Below are 6,738 nucleotides of genomic sequence, written 5' to 3'. Positions count from 1 at the left end.
AATGGTCTCAGTCGAACTGTCTACTTGGAAACATTAAAATCTTTCCATAGGAAAGTTTAAACTAGCCATAGGCTTAATTCTTATTTCCCCAGTTCATTTAGCGTATCTGTTACTACTTCTTATAGGACGAGGTGGAAAATCAGGCACTTTGGGAATCATGGAGCCTTTCTCAGACATGATTTGGTATTACTCTGTGCACCAAATAACTCAGCAGCCTGAAGACTTGAAAAAGTTAATAAACAAGTCAGAAAGGGCCTTTAGAATTACCACTTAGGCCAGGCGCGGTGGCTCAAGCCTGTAATCCCAGCACTTTGGGAGGCCGAGACGGGCGGATCACGAGGTCAGGAGATCGAGAGACCATCCCGGCTAACACGGTGAAACCCCGTCTCTACTAAAAAATACAAAAAAACTAGCCGGGCGAGGTGGCGGGCGCCTGTAGTCCCAGCTACTCGGGAGGCTGAGGCAGGAGAACGGCGTAAACCCTGGAGGCGGAGCTTGCAGTGAGCTGAGATCCGGCCACTGCACTCCAGCCTGGGTGACAGAGCAAGACTCCGTCTCAAAAAAAAAAAAAAGAAGCAAGAATATGATCACTAGTAAAAGTGTCTCATTGAAGAAGACCACCTTTGAGGAGCTTGGGTATCAAAGGAGCAACAAGTGGAAAATATCCTGTTCAGTCACAGAAAGTTTGAATCTGCTTCCTGTCAAAGTGTGACTGCAGCAGAGCTTTTTGTCAGGCATTCGTCCTGACTGCTTTTTCTGGTTTTCCTTTCCTTCCCAGTCATCCAAGAGATCCCCTCCCCTATTTGTTTCTCTTTCACTTCTTTCTTCCATTCTTTTTCTTGTAGTCTTCATGCTGTTAACAAACCTATAATTAATTAAAAATTAAAAATGATTTTTCTATTGAAATCACATGCACACAGATTCATATTCTATATTAGCAAAAATACATGTACAATTTAGTCACCATTGTAGCTCAATCAAAGAATTGGGGCATTATTTATAGTATCATACGTATTAGATGAGTGAATTAACCATTACAGCATCACATTCTTACTTACACATCACTTGGTGCATTATAAAATAGAGAACAGGCCGGGCGCGGTGGCTCAAGCCTGTAATCCCAGCACTTTGGGAGGCCGAGACGGGCGGATCACAAGGTCAGGAGTTCGAGACCATCCTGGCTAACACGGTGAAACCCCGTCTCTACTAAAAAATACAAAAAACTAGCCGGGCGAGGTGGCGGGCGCCTGTAGTCCCGGCTACTCGGGAGGCTGAGGCCGGAGAATGGCGTAAAAACCCGGGAGGCAGAGCTTGCAGTGAGCTGAGATCCGGCCACTGCACTCCAGCCTGGGCGACACAGCGAGACTCCGTCTCAAAAAAAATAAAATAAAATAAAATAAAATAAAATAAAATAAAATAAAATAGAGAACATACCAGACCCATTCCATAAGAAACCGTTTGAGAGATAAAGGAAAAATCTGAAGATGGTTCATGCCCTTTTCCCATGGCTTGCATAGCACTGCATGGCTGTTCACATGCACCCTATACACTCCTTGCCTTCTGCATTTCTCCGTTCAGCCCCCTCGCTGTCATTCCGTCATTTGCATGCTCCTTCTTGCCACATGATATTTTTGAGTTCTATTAAATTTGCTTATACCATATTTACTTTTATGCTCTTACTTTTACTAAGTCCTACTAATATTGAGCATAATTTCTGGATCACTCAGATATGCAGTAATGTTAATTTAGGGATGAAATGTCCCTAAGACAAAAACATAAGTAGCTGTGTTTGTGATGTAGCATGTCAACATATTAAGACAATTCAACTGAAATAAAGATTTGATTGACTGTAATGAAGTGAAGGAATTCAACTGATTGCTTGCATCTCATGCCCTGCAAAAATGAGTTGATTGAACCTTTTTCTTCCCTCTTCCCCCAGCAATTTAACCTGTTTGTATGTTTTTGAAATATACAGTTTCCATGGGGCATCTGTTTAGAGGCCTGCAAAAGGTGTTACTAAAAGAAAAAAGGCAATCAATAACATGCTTATTCTACAGTAGCAACAATAAAAAGTTTTTTGTCTTTAAGAAGGACAAAAAATCCAAGCAGCATGTATTTTTTAAAAGTAAAAATTTTTAAAAAATAAATATAATGTTAAGTACAAAATTTGCTAAAAAATTTAATATGGAATGTTACTAATGGCATTATAAAGTGGTATTTTTATTGGAGCATTTATATATTGGCACATATTTTTGGGAAAATAATTGGCATTATGTTGACGAAAATTAGAACATAAGCTGGCAAGTTATTTAAAATGTTCATACATCTGACCCAGTAATACAACTACAGTAAATGTAGCTTATAAATGTAAATCTAAAATGAACACCAAGATTTATATTCAAGGCTATTATTCTTATAGCAGTGCTCTAAACAGCAAAAAATGACAGTAACCTATATTCTGATTATATGTATATATTTATATTATGGCAAGTCTATAGAACTTAATATTATGCAGATATTGAAAATCAGATTTTCAAGGAGTACTACACGGCATAAAAATGTATGTAAGGTTCAGGAAGAAAATGAAGGATGTTAAATTATACATGTAGCAATTCTCAATTTATAAATGTAAATTGTATGAATAAAATACAGAGATAGGAAGATAGATACGTCGAAATTGGAAGGAAACATACAAAAATAGGGGTGATATTTGGATAGTAGAATTACAGGTGATTTTGATATTATTTTTACACTTTTCTGTGTTTTCCAAATTTTCTTCAATCATAAGTGTTATTTTTTTTCTTATCCAAGAAACAATTTTTCATCTGCCTCTGCAATTTTTACTAACTTAATTAAATTCTGTCAAGTAACCTAACAAGTACCAATGTTTCCTTCTTTCTTAAACTCTCACCTTAAATGTTTTCCCTTAGATACTGCTGTTGACTCACAACCTCACAAGTGCATCCCTTCCCTTGCCGTCTACCCTGATAGAGACCCTCCTCATGCTTTGGACTCTTGTAACATAGGATTTTGTAGACCCATCACTCAGATATCATCGTTGGTAATCACAGTGTCTTAGATAGGGGTCCTTAAAAGCAGAGACCAAGAAAGGGCTTCAGATATATGTGATGTATGGAAGGAGTGATCTTTAGGAAACGCCTAGAAGGCAGTAGATTAAACTGAACAGTGAGGGGGAAATAGCAAAGGAGAGATGTGGTCTCAGGTAAAGTATAACCTTGGCTGATGCCCAAGAAACTGGGGCATAAATCACACCTCCAACAATCACACCCCCCAAGAAACAACCTTGTTTCACCTTGAGGATATGTGCCCAGGCTTTTGTACCCCCAGACCAGTCAGCCATTGGTGACCCAGAAGGGTGGGGAAAGGTGGTGCTGTAACCCCAGCAGGTGGCTCCTATCAGCAAAGGGCAAGCCTCCAGAAAGAACCCAAAACACCTGAGTACAGATGCACTAGCTGGCAAAGGAAATCTGGTGGAGCACCAACCATGTCTCCTACCCACAGTGATAATGAAAAGAGGAGGAGAAGGAAGCAGGAGGGGGAGAAAATTTCAAACAAGTGCAGGCAATGTGGAAAGGGCACAATTTTTAAGTGATGCTCCCCTCCTAACTTGAAAGAATGGTGATTCAGGCAAGCAACTGCAACATTCTGGTAGAATAGAATGCCACAGTAGATTGAAATTGTATGAAGGCATTTAAAAATTCCAAAAAGTTTTTAATATAAGAGCTTAAGTAGATTGCTGCTTAGATGAACTATTTGCTCTGACCTCCCAAGAAAGTTTGAAGAGCAGGTACACTTAATTTTCTCTAACAGTAATACTTTTTCCATACAAATGTGAGCCTTAAATGCAGCTGCTAGGTTTTCCCAAGAGATGGCTTAATTTTGGAATCAGATGAAAGAACTCTTTGGTCTAGTGGTCCAAATTACTGAGAGACTCAGGGACAAGGAGATCTGTAAACTATGCTATAAAAACATGATGGGAAAGCCAAAAGCAATTGCAACAAAAGCAAAAATTGACAAATGGGATCTAATTAAACTGAAGAGCTTCTGCACCTCAAAATAAACTATCACCAGAGTAAACAGACAACCTACAAAATGGGAGAAAGTTTTTGCAAACTATGCACCTGACAAAGTCTAACATGCAGCATCTAGAAGGAACTTAAACAAATTTAGAAGAAAAAGACAAACAACCCCATTAAATAGTGGGCAAAGAACATGAATAGACACTTCTGAAAAGAAGACATACAGGCAGCCAACAATCAGATGAAAATAAACTCACATCACCAATCATTAGAGAAATGCAAACCAAAACCACAATATGATACCATCTCGCACCTGTCAGAATAGCTATTATTAAAAAGGCAAAAAATAGCAGACGCTGACCTGGTTGTGGAGAAAAAGGCACACTTATACACAGTTGGTGGGAATGTAAATCAGTTCAACCATTTGTGTCCTTTCCATGTGGAAGACAGTGTGGTGATTCCTCAAAGACCTAAAAACAGAATTACCATTTGACCCAACAGTCCCATTACCGGGTATATACCCAAAGGAATATAAATCATTCTATTATAAAGACACATGCGTACATATTTTGATTGCAGCACTATTCACAATAGCAAAGACAAGGAGTCAGCATAAAAGCCCATCAGTGATACACTGGATAAACAAAATGTGGTACATATACACCATGGAATACTGTGCAGCCATAAAAAAATGAGATCATGGCTTTTGCAGGAACAAGGATGGAGCTGGAGGCCATTATCCTTAGAAAACTAATGCAGGAATAGAAAACCAAACGCCACATGTTCTTACAAGTGGGAGTTAAATGATCAGAACACATGGACACATAGAGAGGAACAACACACACTGTAGTCTATTAGAGGATAGTGGGTGGGGAGGAGGGAGAGGCTTAGGAAAAATAACTAATGGGTATTAGGCTTAATACCTGGGTTATGGAATAATGTATATAGCAAACCCCCATGACACATGTTTACCTATGTAACAAACCTGCACATGTACCTCTGAACTTAAAAGTATATAAAAATAAAAATAAAAACCTTTTCCCTTCCTACCTTTGATTTCTTGGTGTTTCCAACAAATTTGAAAAACTTTCTAAATGTTCCTTTTCACCCAGTCATACTCTATGGGTTGCGCTGTGAGGGGGTAGTTACAGCAGCGCCTTGGTAGCAGAACAGTTTATGTCTACCCAGAATTATTTCCATGCTTTTCAAGGCCTAGGTCTACAAGTTCAAAATCTGCCGTCATTTGAGTGACAAAGTCAATCAAGTCCATTCTTGGATATTAAGTAGGTCAGAAAAATGTGCAGAAATGGTTTTCGGCACATTCGGACCAGATTGTACAGACTCAACAAAGAGGGTATTTTTCTCTTTAACTCCCTCACAATTTAGAGAAGCTCCAAAGTAGACTGTGCAACTATTGAGGGGTGTAAACACAGAATGTACAGAAAAAGGGGGAAAATGTTAGAAATGCTAGAAATAAGAAAGAAGTACATATAAAAAAGAGACATTTGAAAAACATCTTTCTCTTTACTAAGCAATTTGTTTCCGAACTTTTTCAAGGCTCCTGCTATAGCCTTCAGGAAACTTGATGATGTCATTTCCTTTCAATTGGCCAGTTACATAAATGTTGGAAAACAGCCATTTAAAACAGCCCTCAAACAGATGGCCATGTGTGTAAATGCCAGAAAGTGAGAACAGCCATTTGCAGTTATTTATTTATTTTTTTACCCCACACATGGTATAATGTTTATTTTACAGCCTCTCTTATGGACTTATGTGGATCATTCTTGTCATTTTTCTAGGAAAAAAAAAAAAATCCCAGAGGAAGCAGTCATAAAATACAAAAAGACAAATTATGAAATAATGAAAAATAAGGTAATGAACAAAAGTGAGCATCACGTTGGGAGAATATAAACCATCAAAGAGTGGTCCATACAGTGCTATTCAAATGATCAAACACTCTAGTGGAAAAAAAAAATCTGTAACTGTAAGGAAGTTTCAAGCAAGGGGAGTTTTTCAATGAGGAAGATAAATCCATCCTGTGATCCAAAAGAAGTTAAAAGCGGAATGCTTGCATGGTTTTTACCAAAAAAACAAAGGCACACTTTATGGATTTACTTTTATTCCTTCAAAGCAAATTTAAATGTAGCTACAGAGTTCCTTCACAAGCTCTGACCTACATATCCCCCTGTTCCAAGTACATATTGATGCAATCAAGAGAAGTTTACACTTTTGTAACTGTGAAGAATTTCAGTTATGCATAATGAAACACAGCAAGAAGTTTGAGCCTTCGCAGCTTCAAAAACTAAATTCTGTTCTTGTCTGCCAGGGCTGATACTAGCATTTCCTGTACTTTCTACTAGTGTAAATTGTATTATTTTAATAGCTAGTACAACAAATGTTACACAGTTTCAAAGAAAAGTAAGTTAATTCTTTGCAAATTCTATCAATTGGCTTCCTGTATTTAATATTTAATTGAAATATTAAAATATATTTTAAATATCACCTTCCTGTATTTAATATTGTATTGAAATGTTAAAATATATTTCAATTAAATATTAAGAACATGTAAATTAATATATATATATACTCATTTAAATCCAGATGACATGGGTGTCAATAGGGAGAGAAAAAGTAAGGGTAAGCTAATCATGGTCCTTCTTTTGATGGTTCTCTTCTTTGTGAAAATATTTATTTCCCA

General features: G+C 37.6%; 1 long non-coding RNA gene across 1 annotated transcript; it reads right to left on the bottom strand.

Annotated features, from left to right (window-relative positions):
* Positions 1-284: 284 nt before the first annotated feature.
* On the bottom strand, positions 285-5,600 carry LOC123573877 (uncharacterized). Its single transcript, XR_006698588.2, has 3 exons — positions 5,569-5,600; positions 4,402-4,510; positions 285-865 (listed from the first exon to the last, which is right to left on the bottom strand). It is a non-coding gene; the product is annotated as an uncharacterized lncRNA (long non-coding RNA).
* Positions 5,601-6,738: the final 1,138 nt, after the last annotated feature.

This window comes from Macaca fascicularis, chromosome 6, assembly GCF_037993035.2.
Source record: "Macaca fascicularis isolate 582-1 chromosome 6, T2T-MFA8v1.1".
Lineage (NCBI taxonomy): Eukaryota > Metazoa > Chordata > Mammalia > Primates > Cercopithecidae > Macaca > Macaca fascicularis.
The sequence above is the reverse complement of the archived record's forward strand: the minus strand, read 5'-3'. Positions and strand labels throughout refer to the sequence as shown.